This window comes from Bufo bufo, chromosome 3 (genome assembly GCF_905171765.1).
Source record: "Bufo bufo chromosome 3, aBufBuf1.1, whole genome shotgun sequence".
NCBI lineage: Eukaryota > Metazoa > Chordata > Amphibia > Anura > Bufonidae > Bufo > Bufo bufo.
Window position 1 is genome coordinate 355,412,135 of NC_053391.1, and position 24,885 is coordinate 355,437,019.

Here is a 24,885-nt window from a genome sequence, read left to right on the forward strand (position 1 = left end):
AAACATCCAAGCCAGGCTACGTTTTGCAAAAACACATCTGAAGTCTCCCAAAAGCATGTGGGAAAAGGTGTTGTGGTCTGATGAAACCAAGGTTGAACTTTTTGGCCATAATTCCAAAAGATATGTTTGGCGCAAAAACAACACTGCACATCACCAAAAGAACACCATAACCACAGTGAAGCATGGTGGTGGCAGCATCATGCTTTGGGGCTGTTTTTCTTTAACTGGAACTGGGGCCTTGGTTAAGCTAGAGAGAATTATGAGCAGTTCCAAATAGCAGTCAATATTGGCACAAAACCTTCAGGCTTCTGCTAGAAAGCTGAACATGAAGAGGAACTTCATCTTTCAGCATGACAACGACCCAAAGCATACATCCAAATCAACAAAGGAATGGCTTCACCAGAAGAAGATTAAAGTTTTGGAATGGCCCAGCCAGAGCCCAGACCTGAATCCGATTTGAAAATCTGTGGGGTGATCTGAAGAGGGCTGTGCACAGGAGATGCCTTCGAAATCTGACAGATTTGGAGTGTTTTTGCAAAGAAGAGTGGGCAAATCTTGCCCAGTCAAAATGTGCCATACTGATACTCGTACCCAAAAAGACTGAGTGCTGTAATAAAATCATCAGGTGCTTCAACAAAGTATTAGTTTAAGGGTGTGCACACTTATGCAACCATATTTTATTTTAATATTTTTTCTTCTCTACCTAAAAGATTTTAGTTTGTTTTTCAATTGAGTTGTACAGTTTATAGGTCACATCAAAAGGTGGAAAAAGTTCTGAAATGATTTATCTTTGTCAAATTTTTTTACAGCACAGAAACCTGACATTTTAACAGGGGGTGTGTAGACTTTTTATATCCACTGTATAGACCTTAAAGGGACTGTGTGAGACTGAGTGAAACATGCAGGGTGGCTAGAGAGGGTTTGGAGTCAGAAAAAAAAATCACTTATTGAAAATGAGCATTTTACGCCAGGCACTTGACACTGTACCATTCATTAAAAAATCTCTAAATATTATGAACAGGGTCACAGCAATAACTGAACTGAGTTGATTTTTGGGTGTAATCCATCTGTACCTGGAGCCTTGTATACATTTACTTTAACCTAAGCCGGGTTCACATAAGCTTTGTGAACTCCAGTAGTCTGTTCCAGTAGAAAAACAGACTGCCAGAGTGAACTATATCTGGCACAGCTGAATGCTGCCGTGCACCATCAGATCCCATTGACTATAATGTGATCCGAACAGGGAACCGGTATAAATGCCGGCTTTCAGCTGATCAAAAATACTGCATATAGTATTTTTGGCCAGCATTTATGCTGGAAAGTGGCCAGATCTCCATTTTGACCCCTTTTATAGTCAATGGTATCCAGTGGTGCAAGGCAGTATCCAGCTATGCCAATACGGTGAACTCCAGTAGTCTGTTCCTCTACCAGAGTTCACAACGCATATGTGAACCCAGCCTTCGCTTCAGTCACATCTACATTCAGCCAATTAACTATGCTACTGGTTAACAGCACTGGCTACTCTTTTCTATAAAGAACCTATTTAGTAGCTCAGCCTTCACTTGAGCCCCAGCAACCAACTCCTCATTACCATTATCTAGGAGGTCCTAGATCAGTGGTGGTGAACCTATGGCACAGGTGCCAGAGGTGGCCCTCAGAGTCCGCTCTGTGGGCACCCTGGAAAAAGTCTATGGTGTACCAATCTGCCCTAGACTCTTCCTGCCATTTATCAGCCCAGGGCACACAATGAACAGCACAGGCAGCCCATTGATCGTAGGCAGGATATTATATCTAAATTATAAAGTACATAAAGATATACTATATTGGACTGTAGTATTCAGGTTAAATTGCTGTGTTGGCACTTTGCAATAAATATGTGGGTTTTGGGTTGCAGTTTGGGCACTCGGCCTCTAAATGGTTCGCTACCACTGTCCTAGATGTTAGGACTTTTTTAGCATTTACATACTTTTTGGGGATAGGTTGTGCTTTCTTTGTCTACCTGCCATACATTTTGTATTTTAGCCGATTTATTACCTTTTTGTGGTAATTTTCCAAAGCTAAAGATGGCTGCTCAGATTTATATTCCAAAATTCCCTTTTTTGGTATTTATTGCCTTTTACAACAGTAGCTGTAAGGCTTGTTGGGGTGTACTTGTTACCTAGAAGAACATGCAATATAATTGATTTAAAGCTCTCCCATTTGGCATTTGTGTCGCTGTTTGACATGTATCTTTCAGTCAGTAAAAAAGCAATGTGAGTAGACTAGTTTTGGTTAATCGGTGAAAGAGCTTTACTAGTGCCTACCTACTGATTGGCACTTTGAGGGTTGTTTATCCGGTGCAGTTACGAAATAAATTACACCAATGTGGTCTATGAAGTTGTCTATCTAGGGATTTGTTGCCAGAAACAGGTTATCCTCTGGGTTACATTGGTTATCAGAGTAGACAGTCCCCCTATTTGAAACCTATATCCACTAGCCAGACTGGAGAACTGCTGCAAGGGAAATGAGACACTGGCCGATTCCCCTGATCTTGGTTCTGAAAATCGAATTATTGATGACCGTGAATGATTTATAGAAATCAGTTTTATTTTTTTATTTTTTTCCTTTGCTATGATTGAACAGACTTTTCAAGGAAAAATGTATTCTGCTCATAGCAAGAAACCTGCCTACCCTTCCTGACTTGGGTTGACAGCTGGGCCAGTGGCCATGCACATGGTAGACAATGAGTATTATGTATAGTTGCACTCTGAAAGGTCTCATCTAACCCTTCCCATCTTATGATTTCAGGTCTGTGTTCTAGAAGAAAATGGACTTTGTCAGAAATTCTGAAGATGACACTGTGTATGCCTGTTGGGTTTCCCATCAATGTGCACTTCCTAGTACTAAGAAAGGACCTCAGCCATCTTGTTTGCTTGTGCCCTCCCTCCTCTTTATTTTTTTAGTTTTATCAATGAAATTGGCAAGGGAATGAATGCATGATCTCAGGGTAAAAACAAGGGCACATATACTGCAGCTGTATATAATACTAAGTAGTGAAATTGCTTTTTTTGTGTGATATATAAATATATATATAAAGAGAGAGATTTTTATATATTGGAAAACTGGCTGCTTGCATGGCTACTGCTTCTAATTATGTAGGTACTGAGAGTACAATGTTATAAAATCCACTTTAACTTATAATATGTGCAGGACAAGTAGGAAATTGTGCGAGCATATTGTCTGTACAGTCTGGTTGTGTAAGTGAACGCTAAGCATGTAACTTTTGTATAAATGACCAGTAAATAGATTGTTTCTTGCAGCGCATTGTGTATGTATATAGGAGCATGTGAACACCCTTGTATTTGTTCCACATCCAGCGTTTTTGCATTTGTCAATAGATGCGGTCCTATTGTCGGCAAAGGTTTTTAAAAACGGATTTTTTTTTGTTTTTAAACATGGTTTTATTTTTATTAAAATTCAAAATTGTATACAAGACTACTAAATAAAATGTATTGTGTCTTATGTACTAATATTTAAGATTATCGCAGTGGGAAAAGAAACCAAAGGAATCAAATGATTTTGCATCATATGCACTTAGAAATTGTGACTTTATATTAAAAGTGGTATATATATATATATTTTTTTTTACCTACTAGTCACCTGCACATATTCGGTATTAGCAAGCAGTTTTGTGGCTGGTAAACATTCATATATTAAAGTCCCCATGATGTCACTAGTTCCATACATCCTCATGAATGTAGATGTATTTTTCAGACATGTAGCTGATGGATGAGTCGTCTTGTACAAAGGCCAGCAAAGACTTGTCCCTTACACCAGCAGATAGCGTTGAGTGTCATTTACATACTTTTTTTGCTAAGAAATATATATATGCAGTATTTATTTGTACATTATCAATTCTATTAACTGTATTAAATATAGATTGGCAACTTCATATTTGAGTCCTATCAAAATTGCTTTCTAAATCTTCATTTTTAGCACTGGCTTATATTTAGCAATGCAATATCGGACTGGTTGACTTGTTCTTACTACAGATGCTAGATGACTTCTTAAGGAGAACAAGTGACAGGATGTCCCCATGAAGGAGGACTTTTGGCTGGTATACATACAGTTTATTTTCCTGTCGTGTTGCCACTAATTCTCTTCTTTCGTTATTCATAACTGTAATCATAATTTTAAAGTTATAATTACAGAAATCCAATTAAAAGGCAGCAGAGTATAACACTGGCAGTGGCAAGCCTTCTTGCCCCATCTCGGCTCTCAGCGCAGTGCCATTGCTCCTTGAATTGAGACAGTCTGGTTACTAGGGATGCTTAGGCATTGTCTGCTTAGCAACCAGTCTGTCTCAAATGACCCAAAGCAAGATTGAGGATAATCCCTTGTGTGTTCCCCTTGGAGACGTGAAAGATGTAAAATATTCTGGAGCGGTGACCGATTCCCTTTATGTGACCAAGTCACTACCTGATGACTTAAACTCTATCCTGTGCCACCAAACGATTGACTCTCGCAGATGTTTATGAAGCTTACAGTATATTGTTTGGCCGATCTGTTTGTGAGTCCTTTAGACTTAACATCAAATGGTATGGGGTGAACTACATGGGGGTTTGTGACCATGGAGTAGTAACTTAGCATGCATGAATCGGTGTTGCTTGCATTTTCTGCTATGCCCAACATTAAACATAATCTATTTCGCATAAGAACTGTGCATTCAGAATGTTGTAATGTCTTAATGTCAACCCTTTATATTGTACAGAAGTATAATTTATCTCCAGCTGTAACCAGAACTGGGGGGGTTGGGGAATCTTCCCTGATCATATTTGAGGGGTTTGACCCCTTCAGCTGACCGTGTTACATGCTGTACCGCTGCTTTATAATGTCAGGGCAGTAGTTTATTTTTTGTGAGTCTGGATATGGAAGCTACAGTCTACTCTGTACATATAGAACAGTTGTATCTCCACTATATTTTTATAAGGACTATAGAAACTAGCAGATTTCTTTAAAAGAAAGAGGGAAGACACTGCAGCAGTGGAAGCTGCGAGAAACCTGTGAACGCAGTGGAAAATCACATTAATGCTAACACTTTGCTTTTAAATGGTTACATTGTGCATGAATGTAATTCGGACCAGGAAAATGACTGCACAACAATAGCATCTGTGTCACAAACTGTTGCAGTACATTATTCTGCCACTATGCGGAGTTCCTTAAAATAATGGTTGTCTGCTTAAACAGTCATGCTACTGGTTGGCACACAGCATTTGAGCAATGTAACCACATCATTCCTGTTCTTGCACATGATCTCTGATCCATAAAAGTATTATGGACTAAGCGGCGTACTGCACACTTAATCTGTGGTTCGCCGCTAACCGTTACCGAAGGAGACCTAAAAGTTGCCTTCTTGGATGCACAATATGTCTGGTTATGCTTCACATCAAACTATTGCCAACGGGTTTGTATCTAAGCATCGACTAGGAAACTTATCTCCATGGAAAAAAAATATAAAAAAAATCCTCTTGACTTCACATGCACTCATAGTTTGATCCAAGTGCATCCTGGAGCTCAATGTTGGGATGGCCATATGTATAACGTATGAAAAAATAAAACTCTATTTTCATATAAGATGTCTAATAACCTGTGTTGTTGCTCTGCCTATCATTTGTTTCACTTGAATTTGCCTGTACAGTTGTCCATTATCAATCTTTGATAATAAAAAATTGTTTTTACATATGTATGTTTTTGTCTATTTTGTATGGTATAAATGACTTTAAGGAAGTCAGTCTGCTGACAGCCAAACTGCTGACAGCATTAGGTAGGGGCTCGGAGAGCAGGACTAAAATAGCTTTTTGTTTATTATCGGGAGTAGTAGGAGTATTCGGTCTTATTCTGCCAGCAGGTGCTCCTGCTAGTGCTCAGTAGGTGGTACTAGGTGGTACTCCGCTGTGAAGTGCTTTCCACATTGAACTGACACACAGCCCCTCCTCTCCTCTCTGAGTGACAGCTGTAACATCCAACCAGGAGATCACTACAGCTGTTACTCAGAGCGGCTGTGACGCTGCTTTAATGCAGAGAGCACTACAGGCAGGACCTGACAGAATAAAAATACACTATCCTGATAACAAAAGCTCCACAAAAGTTTGTTTATCCAGCTCTCACAAGCCCCTACATAGTGCCGTCAGCAGTTTAGCACAGTCAAAACTGCTGACAAGCTCTCTTTAACATATCAATAGTTTTTGTAGATTATTTTTGTTTGCTTCTGTGTAAAATAGTAAAAAGTGATTTATATTTATGATGTTTGAATCCTAATTACAGCTGGTGCATGAGGCCTAAGGCTTCATGTACATGACATTATAGATGCATGAGGTACTAATCCATAATATCGCGCCCATACTATACTACCACATGGCTTCAATTTTCAGGTTTCTTTCAGATCTTGAGATTGTGTAAACACAAGTGTCTAAAACACTTAATACATTTAGTTCAATTTACTATACATGGCAACTCTTCACCACTGAGTGAAACTGCCCTTTTGTAGCATTTTGAACACCCAGAACCTGTGATCAACAGGAAGTGTCTCCGAAGCCGTCTAAAAACAACCGGCACTGATTTCCTTATGAGCTTGTGTTACAGGTCTATTTGTACAAAATTGCTAATCTTAAAGGGCTTACGATACTTTTACAATGAAGACCTATCCTCTGCATAGCTAATCAGTATCTGATCGATGGGGGTCAGACACCGATGACCCCTACTATACAGTCGTTTAAGAAGGTATCGGTGCTCGTGCCAGTGCCTTATCAAACAGCTGATCGGCAGCGTTCCCAGGTCGGACCCCTACTGATCTGATACTGGTTACCTATTCAGAGAAATGGTGGGTAAGCATCACCTATAGATAAAGCCTTGCATAGAATTTTGAATTACCTTGAGAAATTGCCAGAATTATTGCACAAGTTAGCAAAAAAAAAAGTGATATACTAGCCATGTATCACATTTGTGTTTTAGGCAATGTTATGCCTCACTAGACATATTTGAAAAGGGTCTAAAAATGTATCTAAGAATGTGGGTGTCTAAGAAGAATTGTAAATTGCTCTATATTTATTAATTGTGTTTACCATTATTTTCACCCAAAATGTTGATGTGCATTAGAGGCCGCAAATTATGGTGCACTCTAAATTTGGGCAACAATTTGGGACTTCCTGAGCTTCTCGCTACTTTTATAAGTGGTATGAATAGGGCCAGGGCCTATCACAGCCTGCTGGATTTACTATAATTTATGCCAGAAACTGGCATAAGTTATAGCTCAAGTTTACACCAGACCCTGGCTGCCGTAGATTTGAGTTGCTGGCATCTGCCTCTTAATAAATTAGGCGTCTTTTACTCCAGCGCAGGGGGATAAAGATTTGCGCATGTGAATGTTCAACACTGTCTTAATATATGCAGAAAAGTGCACCAAATTTATCTTACACCGTGCACCACTGTGATAAATTTGATGCAGTTTCTGCCTGTTTAGTTTTATTCTGATAACTTTACATTATTGAAAAAGTGGTTTCTTAAAAAAGAAATAACTTATTTTAATTGTGCAGGAGTTCTTTTCTTGGGCTTTATCGACATGTAGCATTATTTTAAAAAATTACACTTTTTCAATAAATGATTCCAAAAATGGCATGTATCGTCACAACCAAAGAAATACTGCAGCTGTGTGTATGTATGTATGGATGTATGTATGTATGTATATATATATATATATATATATAATTACTCACAAAAAGTTTGAGATTTGGCTGTCGGGTGAAGTTTATGGAAAACATAAAAAGGTCACGCTACAGTGATATTATATCACGAAAGTCGGGCTTTACGTAAAGCATGCAATGGTGATTTCCTCATCTCAATTTATTGAAACTAAAGCAAACAGTGGCGGGTATACCCCCACAAAACATGTCAATGTTTCAATAACTTGTCATTTGGCCTTGAGTATCAATTACAGCTTGACAACGATGTCTCATGCTGTTCTCAAATCAACTTATTGTCTGCTGAGGCATGGCATCCCACTCTTCTTGAAGGGCGGCCCTCAGGTCATTGAGGTTCTGGGGTTCAGAGTTACGAGCCTCTACACGGCGACTCAGCTGATCCCATAGGTTTTCAGGCCACTCCATTTGAGGTACCTCAGTCTCCAGCAGCCATTCCCTCATGATGTAACCTCGATGAGCTGGCACTTTGTCAACCATGAAGATGAAATTAGGCCTGTGTTGTTCATGCAGAGGCACAATGATGTTATTCAAGTAGTATGGGCTTGTCACTGTACCATTCACAAAGGGTCTTTCTGATCAGCATGAATTGACTTTAACCAGTGAACAGCAGTGTTTAAATACCAATTCTAATTGAACCAGGAAATGTATTGGGCGATTCATGAATCAAACACCTGTTGGGAATTTTGCCATTAAGCTCCCTGTTAGAGAACAGCAAGTTGTGCAAAAAGTAGTGAAACATTGAACAGTTAGACGTGCATTAAAGAGTTTAGAGAAAGTCACATTAAGTTCACCTGTAAAGGTAAGAGTGCATTTTAGGTTCATCCTGAAATTTCACCCACAAGCCATATATCCCTAACTTTTTGAGTAGTGTGTGTATATTTAATATCCTGTTGCGTAAGCCTCATGCACACGACCGTATGTATTTTGCGGTCCGCAAAAAATACGGTTGACTTCTGTGTGCATTTCGGATTTTGCGGAACGGAACAGCTGGCCCCTAATAGAACAGTACTATCCTTGCGAAATGCAGACAATAATAGGACATGTTCTATTTTTTTTTGCAGAGCGGAAATACGGACATACGGAAACGGAATGCACACGGAGTAACTTCTGTTTTTTTTTTCCGGACCCATTGAAATTAATGGTTCCATATACGGAAAAAAAAACAGAACGGACACGGAAAAAGAAAATATGTTCTTTTTTAATACGTGCATGAGGCCTAAAATGGTCTCCGTTAGAGCTTAGTCTAACTTTTGTATCCCAGACGAGACATACATGCACTAGGGCTAATATTGTAGCAATGAAATTAAAGGGATTCTGCAGGTATACACTCCATCCTGATCTGACATTTTGGCAACTGCACGTTAGATGGTAACATTACCAAGGCAACTAAAAGCCTAGAAAATCTTTTGCACAGGTCCTATAAATTGGAATAGGACCCATGCACAATACTCAATAGGCATTGGGAGGGTTGCCTCAGCAACCAAACCTCCCAACATTGTTGCATTTCTCCACTCCCGATGTCGCATTGGGGGGAAGAGTGCGGGCACACAACCGCTTTAAAGGGGTTTGCCAGGACTTATTGATAGGTCATCAATATCAGATTTGTTGGGGTCCCGGGATGGTCATGACACCTCTCATTGTATTAAAAAATCTTTCAAATTAATTGTACTTACCTGCTTCAAAGGTGGAAATGGTCGGCTCCAAGGTAACTAATATTTGGCAGGAGGCTGAATAAAGAAACTTTATAAAGAAACTTGATTGGATGAATTTATAACTGCTGTTCAGAACCTATAAAAGAGAAGAGGCAACAGTAAATGCGCATTCACATAAGTATATTTCACAAAGACCTGCACTAACCTTCAGGATGGAAGAACTTCTTAAACAGCTGATTCTTGGAAACAGAAGAGATGAATCTGCAAGCAACTAATCCAGTCCACTGCGCAGTACCCAGCGCTAGCCCAGAGATCATCGATCTTTGTTCTGTCACCGGCACACGCTTGCACGGTGACACTGAAGATACTTTGCCACCTAGAAAACGCCGTAGAAAAGAGTTATTCTCCGTCTAAATTTTACCACAAATCCACATGGGAAGAAGAACAAAGTAATTTTTACAGCCACATCTGCGACAGAATATATCGTTAATCAACAGTCCAGCAAAAAAGATGTCCTCACAGCTTTTAACCGTCACTTCTCCAACGGTAACCCCTGCTCTAGGTGAGACTTCTCATATGTTAAATCAAAGTGACTGTATCCCACAGTGCACTGTTACAGATCATGCTGCCATTGGTAATGACTCTTATTAGACAAAAAAAACTTTTATTTCATTAATTTTTACAATTCTTTTAAAAAGAATCTATTGACCAAACAGGTTTTGTTTGGTCAGATTCTTCAGACAAAAAAAACACTGCATAACATCCAATTACCATTCAGAATTTATTAACCCCAAGGTGATAGCAACTGATGCTGCAAAGTCCAACTTTAATACTGACCAATACAATCCCAGCGCTGGAATTTGGCACGGAAATAAAATAAACTTCTGTTAAAGAAGCACTGACATGCCAAGTTTCACTGCTTGGATTCCACCTAACACAAAGTGGAAAAGAAAAAATTTGGAAAAAAGAATATGTAGACATTTTTACACTTTTACCTTCAGCTAGAGAAAATTTTAAGGATTGATTCAGAAAAGAGAAAAAAACTGATGAAGATAAAAAGAAACCACAAAGGTCAATTTTTAACTTGATGCAAGCATTTTGCATCTATGCAGCCGTCTTAGGGGAAAAACACCGTCTTAGGGGAAAAACAATCTGTGTAATGGGTTGTTTTTTCACGTAGACACAATTTTAAAAACATACAAACATTTCGGAGGATATGGATGGTTTCTTTACGATGAATCATTCAGACAAAAATTATCGGTTTACAAAAATCTAAATTGGGGTAGTAAAGATGTAGGACCTTGGCTAAACTTGATGCTACCACAGAGGAGTCATTCCTTTTGCCAACAACCTAACAATTACAGCACATTCAGAAAAGGAATCTGCTTTGCATTTAATGACAACTTTTGCAAATGGCAGAATAATTGCAGATAGACATGAATGCTCATACTGTTCTGGAGCACATCCAGCTTCAAAATGTTTGAGAAAACAAGGCATTAACTTTTCTCATTTATTTAAAGAACAGCAATCAAGTAAGCAAGGTGACTCCTCTAAATACTTTAAGAATAATTCAGTGGCTAAAAATGTACCCAAACAGATGTCCACTCTATTAATTGATGGGTTTTCCAATGATTTCTACATACCCGAATATTCGGGTCCAGGCTACACTATGGTAGACAATCATCTTTCTGTAAGAAAAAGTTTAGACACAGTAAAATAAAAAATACAATCGGAAATGCATGCCGGCAGAATGGCGGGCCCATTTAATACACCACCATTTAAAAATTTCAGGATATCACCACTTGGATTAGTGCCGAAAAAGGAACAAAATTCTTTCAGACTAATCCACAACTTATCTTACCCAAAAAATAATTCCTTAAATGATTCGATAGTTAAGCAAAAAAGCAAGCGTAAAATATGCTTCATTTGATCAAGCATTGTCCTACCTTCAACAGGCAGGGAAAAATGCTCTCCTTGCCAAAGCCAACATCAAATCTGCTTTTCAGACTTTTACCAATTAACCCAATTCCTTACAACTCTTTAGGTTTTCAAATTTTAGGTAAGTTATTTTATGATATGGCACTTCCCATGGGTTTCACCCTTTCTTGCCACTACTTTGAGGCATTCTCAACATTTTTACATTGGATGTTGGAATTGCATTCAAATGAAGGTTATATACTACATTACTTGGATGACTTCTCGTTCATAGGTCAAAAGGAATCTAATACTTGTTTAGCACTGCTAAATACATTTTTTAATATAGCAAAATTCTTTAATATTCCACTGGCCATGGACAAGACAGTTTATCCAACTACACAGTTGAAATTTCTGGGTATTCATATAAACACTGTCACCATGGAATTCAGCATTCCTGATGAAAAAATTCTTAAAACTATTAAAGAAAAAAAAACAACACTCAGAAAACTTCAATCACTACTAGGTTCTTTGCATTTTATTTCAAGGGTGATTCCCATGGGGAGTTTTTTCTAAAAGAATGTATTCAGCTACAGCCGGCAATTCTCACATCAGATTAACAAAACAAATAAAAAAACGACATCAGTATTTGGCTCAATTTCTTAAAAGAATGGACACACAATATGGCAAAAAGAATTAATCAATTCTGATACACTATCTTTATACACAGACGCAGCAGGAGCTACAGGTTATGTGACCTTTTTACAATTATAATTGGTCAGCTGAAAACTGGCCTACAGATTGGATCAACAACAATTACACACAATTTTAGTTTTCATCGAATTATTTCCAGTATTAGTTTCACTATTTATCTGGTCTCATGAATTCCAAAATGGAAGAATTCTCCTACACTCAGACAATTTGGGTGTAGTATATGCTATTAACTGTCTTCCTTCCAAATCCGACATAGTAAACTATTACGTAAATTGGTTTTAATTTGTTTACAAAATAAAATCTGGATTCCAGGGAAATATAATATAGTTATTCTTTATCTCTACAGTGTTTCAAAGAGTTCTTTGCGATGGTACCTCAAGCCCCGAAAATTGGAATACCATGCCTTGTTCAACTATGGAATCTGACAGAAAATTAACTAATAAATTAAAAATGTATTAGCTGTAAATACATGGGCTGCATATTCAGCCGCATGGCTAGAATGGAGATCTTTTTTTGCAAAAATCAAAAAATCGACAATTCTGTTCCCAAAACAGATCAAATTTATATCTTTCCAGAAAAAGGTTACAAGCTGGTGCCATTTCAAAAAAATTATCAGGCATTTAATTATTATTTTTTTAAGTTAGAAGGTTTCAATTCCTTACTTTTTATAATCTGTTTTATTTTGAAATTATCAGTAAAAAAATCTGTGAGAAGGGAAAAAAATAGGCCTATTTCTATAGAACTATTACAAAAGAAATTATTCAATTACCTATAGTTTGTAATTCCAAACGTACCTTTTTTCTTTGGCCTATTCTCTAGCCTTTTTTGCAGTTCTTAGAGTAAGCGAATTGGCTGCAAAAAACAATCTCGCCTTTATTCATTTCTGATGTTAATTGTAACAATACTTCATATAAAAAAGTCCAAAACTGATCAAATGGGCAAAGGAACTTTTATTCATCTTAATAAGTTCCATATTAAATCAGTTTGCCCAGTAGAAAACATTACTAAACGGCTTTTAATTAGAAAGAACATCAATGGTCCCCTATTTATTCATTTGGATGGGATGCCAATGACAATATATCAATTTAATTATGTTCTCAAAATGTGTTTGAAAAATATTGGCCTTAATGAACGCAAAATAACAGCACATTCTTTCCGGATTGGAGCTGCTACCTACGCTGCACAAATTGGATTAGATCATAGCGTTATAAAAAAAAGTTAGGTAGATGGAAATCCAAATTTTAAGCTTTACATTCGTCCTAATTTAATTGTTCATTAAATTGTAGGAACAAAGAAAATAATTTGGATCCTGGGAAACAAAACAGTATAATTGGCATAAAGAAGATCAACAGTCAGAAAATCATCAATAAATTTGGGTTTTCCAGAGAACTATTCCATTTTATGGAGATCGGTTCAAGGTTTAAAAAGATCAACTTATTAGCTGAATGCAAAATCCTATTGTCTAGATGGCCTAAACCTAATTTAGTTATCTTGCAGTTTGGTTCAAATGAAATGGGAAAAATCAAAACAAACCCATGAAATATTTGAGCTAAAAGAAAATAATATTCAAGTTCGTAAATTACTTGGAAATCCTAAAGTAATTTTTTCTGATCTTATACCAAAATTTGCATGGTCTAAGGGTACTTTCACACTTGAGTTGTTTGATTCCGGCAGGCAGTTCCGTTGCCTGAACTGCCTGCCTGATCAGGCAAACTGTATGCAAACGCATGTCATTTTTTCTGACTGATCAGGCATTTTTCAGACTGATTAGGATCCTGATCAGTCTGAAAAATGCCTGATCAGTCAGAAAAATGCATTGCAATACCGGATCCGTTTTTCAGGTGTCATCAGGCAAAACTGATCCGATATTTATTTGTTTCTTATTTTTAAAGGTCTGCGCATGTGCAGACCGGAAGGACGGATCCGGCATTCCGGTATTTTGAATGCCGGATCTGGCACTAATACATTCTTATGGAAATAAATGCCGGATCCGGTATTCAGGCAAGTCTTCAGTTTTTTTTCGCCGGATATAAAACCATAGCATGCTACGGTTTTCTCTTTTGCCTGATCAGTCAAAATGACTGAACTGAAGACATCCTGATGCATCCTGAACGGATTACTCTCCATTCAGAATGCATGGGGATATGCCTGATCAGTTCTTTTCCGGTATAGAGCCCCTGTGACGGAACTCTATGCCGGAAAAGAAAAACGCTAATGTGAAAGTAGCCTTACAAAGATCTTGCATTCATGGAAAAAAAAAAAAGCAAAAGAATAAATAAACAAATGGAAAAATTCATGTTTAGTATTGGGGAAAATTCTTACAGGCACTGGGAATTGAATGGATTCACCAGAGGTCTATACCACCCATTGAAAGATAAGTTATCTGATATAGGTTACAACATATTTAATTCAGATATTCAGAATGATTGAAAAAGCTTTCAATTAAATTTATTTTTAGGCTTTGCGATTTGGCGGTGGGGGTTAAGTCACTCTGTTGAAGTTAGAAGTTTGTTGAAAATGGATGATATATTGATATTTAAAGTAATGGATTTGGATATTTTGTGAATAATTAATATAGGTAACATAATAAGCATCGCGGCCTATATATCCCAACATTTAATATTAAAGAATTTAATTCAACTTAATTGAGTTGTGTTTGAATTTTATTTAATATATAATACGGAGAAGATGACCTCATGGAGCGATACATATTGTGAATACAATGAGGGGAGCCATGATGTCATGACACCTCTCATTGTATTAAAAAATCTTTCAAATTAATTGTACTTACCTGCTTCAAAGGTGGAAATGGTCGGCTCCAAGGTAACTGCAATAATTGGCAGGAGGCTAAATAAAGAAACTTGATTGGATGAATTTATAACGGCTGTCCAGGATCTATAAAAGAGAAGAGGCAATGGTAAATGCGCATTCACGTAAGTATATTTCACAAATTTCCCTTCCCTACCTCCCTAACAGTTCCTAAATGTCGCCTTGCATATTAATGGGGGTTAAGTCACTCCGTTGAGTGGACTTTAAATTAGAAGTTTGTTGAAAATGGATGATATATTGATATTTGAGGCTACTTTCACACTTGCGGCAGAGGAATCCGGCAGGCAGTTCCGTCCCCGGAACTGCCTGCCGGATCCGGCAAAACGCATGCAAACTGATTGCATTTTAAGACTGATGAGGATCCTGATCCATCTTAAAAATGCATTGCAAGAACGGATCTGTCTGTCTGTTTGAATTTGAGCAGTGCGGTAGTAACCAGGCACAGCCAATACACCGTGCATGGAGGTGTCTTTCCGATGCTGAAGCATCTGAAAATGGCTGCCCAGCAGGAGTGTGGGAGTCGGCTCTCTGCCTATCTGATATTGATGAACTATCCTAAGGATATGTCCTAAGTAAGGAACTCCTGGAAAACTCCTTTGAAATTAGTCTGTCGCCAGGAAGTTTACGATCGGGCGACACGTCATTGTGTAGACTAGCCCTGATAGTAGCACTGTTGCATGACATTTTTCTAATGATAATCAATGGTGTCACACTGCGACACAACAGTCGGACGAAAATCCTATTGTTGCATGAGAAATGTCGCTGTGTAGCCATGCCCTTAAAGAGGAGCTGTCGCCACAAAATGCAAATGCAACATGTTGTAGAGCAGGAGAAGCTGAGCAGATTTATATATAGTTTTGTGGGAAAAGATTCAGCAAAACTTGTAATTTAAAGGGGTTTTCTCACTTCAGCAAATAGCATTTATTATGTAGAGGAGGATAATACAAGCCACTTACTAATGTATTGTGATTATCCATATTGCCTCCTTTGCTGGCTGGATTAATTTTTCTATCATATTATACACTGTAACAGATCTCCTGGCACCCCTACTGGGTACCTCCGTTGATAGAAGCTCCTAGTGCTTTCCGAGGACTCCAAGCACTCCACTTGACACCGTACGCACTGCAGACCCCACGAACCGCCGAAGCTTGGTTGAGGTCTCACCGTCTCCTACCCACCCTGGACCTACGACAAGGCTCCAGGCTCTGGTGGGTGAACCTCTCCTAAAACCAGAGAGCAGGAACAGCTCTTACAAGAGCTAGTAGTAAAGCCAGGGGAGTATAGCAAATCTTCAGCGTATAGCAATCCCCCAGTGTTGATCAGTTACCCAAACACCAGCCTCAACATGATGGCTAAAACAGGCACACTTTATTGAGGGCTACCTGCCCGTATTTATGCAGGTCCCCATCTGGTGGACATGCCCCTAGGGGACCAGAAGGAAGACTGTGACACAGGACAGATATGCAGCAATTCAGGATACACAGACACAATACATCCCCACAATGCATCATGGTTTCCTCCTCTCTGCCCTGGAGACACCCGAGGAGTAATTCAATTATCTCTCAAGACAAAGGGAAATCGCCAATACACATGTGGGGACAACAGGACAGAAATCACCATTTAAACATGCAATGTCACAACCCTTACAGTAAACACAGACATTTAACATATCCCCAGATAGCTCAAGTCTGAGTGCATATTATTAGGTGAATGGCACTCAGACTACACTAATACAATAAAATTAGCTATCTGGGTACCCTCACATAACATAAAATACAATTCCAAAGACAGATTTAAGCTGTGCGGCCGGTCTGTCTTCTCCTTTAAAGTTAGTATGGGCCATAAACCTGAGGCAAGAGGCTGGTAGCCAGGCCCCTCCGAAACCCAGTGGCGAGGTTGGTTTCGCCACATACACTGATCATGGAAACGTTTCCATGGTTATGACCACCCTGCAATTCATCAGTGGTGGTCATGCTTGCACACTATAAGAAAAAGCACTAGCTTATGTGTGCTACCACTGTCCTGGCCACCAGATAGGCCAACACTTTTTCCTATAATGTGCAAGCACGACCACCACTGATGAATTTCAAGTTGGTCGTAACCTTGGAAACCATCTGTGTATAATGTGATGAAAAAATGAATCCAGCCAGCAAAGGAGGCAATATGGACAATTGCAATAAATTAGTAAGTTGCTTGTATTATCTTCCTCTACATAATAAATGCTATTTGCTCAAGTGACACAACCCCTTTAAGACAGACTTCTGCACAGCTATCGTTCACTAATAACATCTCTCCCACGTACAGCTATCAGTGACTGACAGCTATCTATCTATACACACTTACACAGAGAATGCTATCAATCACTGATAACACCTCCCCTGTGTACAACTATTAGTGACTAATGGCTATCTTTCTATATATAATTACACAGAGAATGATCTTAATTAGAGATGAGCGAATTTTTCGATTACGTTAAAAAACGTCTATTTCCTGGCTGCTAAGAGCCTTTATAGTGGTGTAGAACACTGTGCCTTGTAGTAACACGCATAGGGAGTCTGCTCTGGTAGTGAAATATTACTGTGAGTCCGTATGACATGCAGATGACAGGGGTCGTTCTTAGAATCACTGCACACTTCACTTATTTGGGCAGTCACAGGGCGAAAACTGACCAAATAACTATGAACTCAATCTTACAGGTTGATGTTGGTGCCAAGAAGACGCGCACTTCTTTTACATTGTCATCAGCTGATTCCATATAGATGTTATCAGAACCTGTTCTATTAAACACTTATACAAGTAGAGTACCCCCAACAGAGTGGAGAGGGTGTCAGCAGTAAGTTTGTGTTGACGTCACTGATTAATTTGTCCTCCCCCTGATCTGTCAGAACAATAATCCACAAAAAAACGGATCCGGTCTGTGGAGCATACGCCTTCACTCGGTCAGCATTTGCTCGATAATCCATCAGTATTGCTAATGCCCAAAAAAACAGGAATGGATCTAAAACAGAGATGACACGTGGATGGAATATTTGCATGTCTTCTGTGTTTTGTACCCACTCCTGCTTTTGGCTACCAAATCATAAGCCAATTCAGATGGGACTATACTGGCCTTACAGCTGCTACACAGACAGGATCCGATGTGTGTCTCATTTTTCCTTCTTTCTGACAGATCAGAAGAAGGGTCAAACAAATGATGATGTCAGCAGAAAGGCAAAATAGTGGGGAGGTCATAAAGTGGGGAGGATGGGAACAGCATGAGGAGACCACAGAGTGGCCCAATGACAGGGTCCTGAGGTGGCGGCAGTAGCAGCATCAGGAGAAGGCCACCGAGTGGCACAATGAGAAGAGCGTGGAAGTGGCGGCAGCAGCATCAGGAGGAGGCCACAGGGTGGCATAATGACCGAGTGTGGAGGTGGCGGCAGCATCAGGAGACAACAGAGTAGCAAGGTGACAGTGTGGAGGTGGCGGCAGCATCAGGAGGCCACAGAGTGGCAAGGTGAAATGGTGTGGTGGTGGCAGCAGCATGAGGAGGCCATTGAGTGGCACGACGACGAGAGATTGTGGAGGTGGCAGCAGCATGAGGAGGCCACTTTGTCTATTTATTTATAGGGAATATGGAACAGAACAGAAGGTAAAAATTTCTCAACTTTATAAAGTGTTGTTTAAAACACGATTTAATAATACACGTTCTCTAGCACAAAAGGCTTGGCAAATTAATTGTCCGTGAATTTCCCTCAAAGATTGGGATAATATATTGGCGAATTTAAGTTTACTTTCTTAGAATTTTAATCAAGTTTTGGTTCAATTTAATATTCAATATCTACATTTTTATTTAAAGGGAACCTGTCATGTGGATATTTGATTATAATCTAACTAATTATATACAATCATTAACTACTAAAAAGTACCTTAGATGTATTCACTTACTGGTGTGACAGATGGTTACCTCATAATATACACACAAAGATGCCACATGCTGCATGCTTATGAGCTGATTTGAGTCCAGCTTGATGTCAGTGAGTCCAGCGTATATTTAATTCAGAGCTATAGCCACTCCTCCGCCCACCTGCTGCTGATTCATATGGAAAATAACTGTCAATAAGCAGCAGGTAGGCGGGGAGAGTCAGGAGCTCATGAAACATTCCAAAAAACAGTTTCTCTCCACCTGGAGACGAATCCTGTCAAGATTGATGCAAGTGCAGTATCTGCTGCTCATTGACCCAGATACTTCTGGGGGAACCTGCCTGGCATGAACAGACCTAGTAGCTACAGACAATGAGAAGACAAAGCGTCAAGATAGCTTTGAGCCCAGAAGAGTCGCGAAGTTCATCAAGATACATCACTAAAGATTTTACTACATATAACCGCAGCACTGACCGCTGAATACATTTTGTTTGTCGACCGAAATACTTCAATAAAGATTTTACCGCATATAACCACAGCGCTGAACGCTGAATAAAATTCGTTTTTCGACCGAAATACGTCAATAAAGATTTTATCGCATATAACTGCAGCGCTGAACGCTGAATAAAATTCGTTTATTCGACCGAAGTACATCCCAAAAGGTTTTAACACGTATAACTTCGACCGAAATACGTCAATAAAGATTTTACAACATCTAACGGAGCACGGAAATGGAGAGGGTCTTCAGATTCTCCCCACACTATATGTATGGGACTAATTGCTGATCTGACCTGAGGTGTAATGAAAAATATTTGGGCCGGTGTGTCTTATAAGGCGAAAAATACAGTATTTTTCTTGTAGTACTGAAATATGCCCCCTATATGCTTTCAACAGAAATAATGGCAACAGTGAAGTGCGTGTATATATATTTTTTGTAGTACTGAAATACGTCCCCTATATGCTTTCAACAGAAATAATGGCAACCGTGAAGTGCGTATATATTTTTCTTGTAGTACTGAAATACACCCCTGCAAAGAAAAAGGGGGTCAGTCAGCACATCCCAATGCGCAGGGGCACGTTGCTATAGCTGAGAACAACACTCCTGACCAGCTCGTCTGCCCCATAGGCTGATTTTAATTAGTGTGAGTATATAGCTTGATATACAAACTAAGAAGACAGGTTGGCATTAGCAGGAGGTGCTCAAACCCACATGCAGTTGTGCATATATATAGGGGAGCAAATCCTGCACTTGTGGCCCGTTGCTAATGTCATTCTACAGCAAAATGCATACAATGGAGGATGCCCGCGGCGAACCACAAGTACGACAATAGACATCCTACACAAGATAACAAGTGCGGATGTCATAATTAATATAACAATATAACAAAACAATAACAAGGACAGGTGCACTCTGCAGTCTCACTAGACCCTCAAACTGATTTTAAAATTGAGAGATTAGTCAACATGTCCTACGGTGTAGAACATGTCTAAGCCCGGACACCACGCCAAGGTTTCTCAAGTAGCCCGGGACCTAACACTCTCCTACCTGAGCCGTATGGGCGATACCAGGAGCCAGTGGGCAAATTACAGGAGCATAAGGCCGACTCACAAACAGCTCACCAGTTACCTCCAGCATGTAGCCATGCTTCCAATGGGAGGAGGGAGGAGTCTGCGAGTCCCACTCAAGACTGGCTGATATGTCCCAGGCCTCACAGGTGCACCTAAATGTGGCCTGTAGATGGAAAACAGGCACATTTAAATTGGAGTTTATACACCTCCAGAAATCTATATATACAAACTAAGAAGACAGGTTGGCATTAGCAGGAGGTGCTCAAACCCACATGCAGTTGTGCATATATATAGGGGAGCAAATCCTGCACTTGTGGCCCGTTGCTAATGGCAATCCCCAGCAAAATGCATACAATGGAGGATGCCCGCGGCGAACCACAAGTACGACAATAGACATCCTACACAAGATAACAAGTGCGGATGTCATGATTAATATAACAATATAACAAAACAATAACAAGGACAGGTGCACTCTGCAGTCTCACTAGACCCTCAAACTGATTTTAAAATTGAGAGATTAGTCAACATGTCCTACGGTGTAGAACATGTCTAAGCCCGGACACCACGCCAAGGTTTCTCAAGTAGCCCGGGACCTAACACTCTCCTACCTGAGCCGTATAGGCGATACCAGGAGCCAGTGGGCAAATTACAGGAGCATAAGGCCGACTCACATGTCTAAGGCTACTTTCACACTAGCGTTCGGGGCTCCGCTTGTGAGTTCCGTTTGAAGGCTCTCACAAGCGGCCCCGAACGGATCCGTCCAGCCCTAATGCATTCTGAGTGGATGCGGATCCGCTCAGAATGCATCAGTCTGGCACCGTTTGTCCTCCGTTCCGCTCAGCAGACGGACACCTGAACGCAGCTTGCAGCGTTCGGGTGTCCGCCTGGCCGTACGGAGGCAAACGGATCCGTTCAGACTTACAATGTAAGTCAATGGGGACGGATCCGTTTGAAGTTGACACAATATGGCTCAATTTTCAAACGGATCCGTCCCCCATTGAATTTCAATGTAAAGTCAAAACGGATCCGTTTGCATCATCATGAACAAAAAAAATAAATTTTTTTTTTTTTTTGTTCATGGTAATGCAAACGGATCCGTTCTGAACGGATCTAAACGTTTGCATTATAGGTGCGGATCCGTCTGTGCAGATACCAGACGGATCCGCACCTAACGCAGGTGTGAAAGTAGCCTAAGCCCGGACACCCGGGCTACTTGAGAAACCTTGGCGTGGTGTCCGGGCTTAGACATGTTCTACACCGGAGGACATGTTGACTAATCTCTCAATTTTAAAATCAGTTTGAGGGTCTAGTGAGACTGCAGAGTGCACCTGTCCTTGTTATTGTTTTGTTATATTGTTATATTAATTATGACATCCGCACTTGTTATCTTGTGTAGGATGTCTATTGTCGTACTTGTGGTTCGCCGCGGGCATCCTCCATTGTATGCAATTTGCTGGGGATTGCCATTAGCAACGGGCCACAAGTGCAGGATTTGCTCCCCTATATATATGCACAACTGCATGTGGGTTTGAGAACCTCCTGCTAATGCCAACCTGTCTTCTTAGTTTGTATATATAGATTTCTGGAGGTGTATAAACTCCAATTTAAATGTGCCTGTTTTCCATCTACAGGCCACATTTAGGTGCACCTGTGAGGCCTGGGACATATCAGCCAGTCTTGAGTGGGACTCGCAGACTCCTCCCTCCTCCCATTGGAAGCATGGCTACATGCTGGAGGTAACTGGTGAGCTGTTTGTGAGTCGGCCTTATGCTCCTGTAATTTGCCCACTGGCTCCTGGTATCGCCCATACGGCTCAGGTAGGAGAGTGTTAGGTCCCGGGCTACTTGAGAAACCTTGGCGTGGTGTCCGGGCTTAGACATGTTCTACACCGTAGGACATGTTGACTAATCTCTCAATTTTAAAATCAGTTTGAGGGTCTAGTGAGACTGCAGAGTGCACCTGTCCTTGTTATTGTTTTGTTATATGAGTATATAGCTTGGCCTGCTCTCCCTCATTCACTGGAAGCCATTTGGCACCAGGAGAGATATAGTTGTGGACTCTCATTGCATTCTTTGGTGGCCATTTGGCACCAGGAGTGGTGTGGAGTGGGCCCGGCATGCATGTTGGTACCTGCATTCCTTGGATATAATGGAGGCCATTTTGGCACTAAAAATAACAGAAATTAAAGCAGGCCCAGCATGCATGTGGAACCTACACTCCCTGAATTGTATGGTAGCCGTCATGGCACATAACAGGTAGAATTTAGTGTTAGGAACCCGTCTTACAGAGATCGCCTTGACGTGCGGCAGACTGGCTCAAATAATTTTGTACAAAATGATTTGCCAAGCATCTCTAAATTATAAGTATAGCACTAGCAATTATTATGCATTTTTGTACTTTATTTGGTTTGCAGAGAGCTGTTGCATTGCATGTTTTGTTTTACAGTGAAATACACCCCTTTACGCTTTCAACAGAAATAACGGCAACAGTTCAGTGCATATATTTTTTCTTTTTTTTACTGAAATACAACCCCCAACACGCTTTCAACAGAAATAACTGCAGAAGTGAACTGAGAATATATTTTTCTTGTTGTACAGAAATAGGCCACTATACGCTTTCAACAGAAATAACTGCAGAAGTGAAATGCGTATATATTTTTCTTGTAGTATTGATATAAGATACTAAAGATACTAAGATGTAAGCCACTAAAGGCTTTTCAACATAGCACTTGCACCCCAAGAACAAATTGCTGGAATGACAGAGCTGTATAATGGCTATTTAGATCCCCAAATAATCTTTCCCTGCACTTGTAAATCGCTTTCCTATCACTGTCCTTAGCGCCTTCTGACATCTCTCCCTGCTCTAAGGCCTCTTTCACACTTGCGTTGTCCGGATCCGTCGTGTACTCCATTTGCCGGAGGTGCCCGCAAGTGAACTGAAAGCATTTGAAGACGGATCCGTTTTCAAAATGCGTTCAGTGTTACTATGGCAGCCAGGACGCTATTAAAGTCCTGGTTGCCATAATAGTAGTGGGGAGCGGGGGAGCAGTATACTTACAGTCCGTGCGGCTCCCGGGGCGATCCAGAATGACGTGATCCATGCGATCACGTCATCCATGCGTGTGGGGCGCCCTGACGTCACTCTGAAGCGCCCCGGGAGCCGCACGGACGGTATGTATACTGCTCCCCACTACACTTTACCATGGCAAACAGGACTTTAGCGTCCTTGCAGCCATGGTAACCATTCAGAAAAAGCTAAACGTCGGATCCGGTAATGCGCCGAAACAACGTTTAGCTTAAGGCCGGATCCGGATTAATGCCTTTCAGAGGGCATTAATTCCGGATCCGGCCTTGCGGCAAGTGTTCAGGATTTTTGGCCGGAGCAAAAAGCGCAGCATGCTGCGGTATTTTCTCCGGCCAAAAAACGTTCCGGTCCGGAACTGAAGACATCCTGATGCATCCTGAATGGATTTCTCTCCATTCAGAATGCATGGGGATAATCCTGATCAGGATTCTTCCGGCATAGAGCCCCGACGATGGAACTCTATGCCAGAACACAACACCGCAAGTGTGAAAGAGCCCTAAGCTGTGAAATGATTCCTCCCTATCCTTTCCCTGCACTTATAAATAGTTTTTTTTTTTTTTCCACAATCAGGTTTTTCCTATTACTGTCCCCAGTGCCTTCTCACGTCTGTCCCTCCACTCAGAACGCTGAAAAACGGCAGACTCTCAAATGGCTGCTGTATTTATAGGGCTGTTACATTACAGGGCTGGCTGCTGATTGGCTATATGCATGCATGTCAATCTGGGTGATCCCGCCTTCTTAGAGTTACTAGCCCCATGTCCTCAGTCCTCACACGTGTAGCCGCCATTTTAGGAAAAATTGCGATTCGTTACCACGAAGCGCAATGAAATTCGCATTCGTTGCAAATCGAATTTTTCCTGAAATTTCGGATCGAATTCCATTTCATCAGCTTTGATTCACTCATCTCTAATCTCAATCACTGATAACACCTACCTTTGTGTACAACTATCAATGACTTGACAACTATCTGCAGTTGCAAGAAAAAGTATGTGAACCCTTTGGAATTATATGGATTTCTGCACAAATTGGTCATAAAATGTGATCTGATCTTCATCTAAGTCACAAAAATAGACAATCACAGTCTGCTTAAACTAATAACACACAAAGAATTAAATGTTACCATGTTTTTATTGAACACACCATGTAAACATTCACAGTGCAGATGGAAAAAGTATGTGAACCCCTAGACTAATGACATCTCCAAGAGCTAATTGGAGTGAGGTGTCAGCCAACTGGAGTCCAATCAATGAGATGAGATTGGAGGTGTTGGTTACAGCTGCCCTGCCCTATAAAAAACGCTCACCAGTTCTGGCTTTGCTTTTCACAAGAAGCATTGCCTGATGTGAATGATGCCTCGCACAAAAGAGCGCTCAGAAGACCTACGATTAAGAATTGTTGACTTGCATAAAGCTGGAAAGGGTCATAAAAGTATCTCCAAAAGCCTTGCTGTTCATCAGTCCAGGGTAAGACAAATTCTCTATAAA

The 24,885-nt window shown here is 40.3% G+C and overlaps 1 protein-coding gene across 2 annotated transcripts in view; it reads left to right on the forward strand.

The window, feature by feature from the left end:
* LUZP1 (leucine zipper protein 1) overlaps positions 1–5,493 on the forward strand; it is a 117,601-nt gene extending 112,108 nt beyond the window's left edge. For both annotated transcript variants that reach the window (XM_040424507.1, XM_040424508.1), the window contains exon 6: positions 2,788–5,493. The gene's annotated coding sequence lies outside the window, so the exon portion shown is untranslated. The remainder of the gene's footprint in view (positions 1–2,787) is intronic.
* The last annotated feature ends 19,392 nt before the right edge of the window (positions 5,494–24,885 follow it).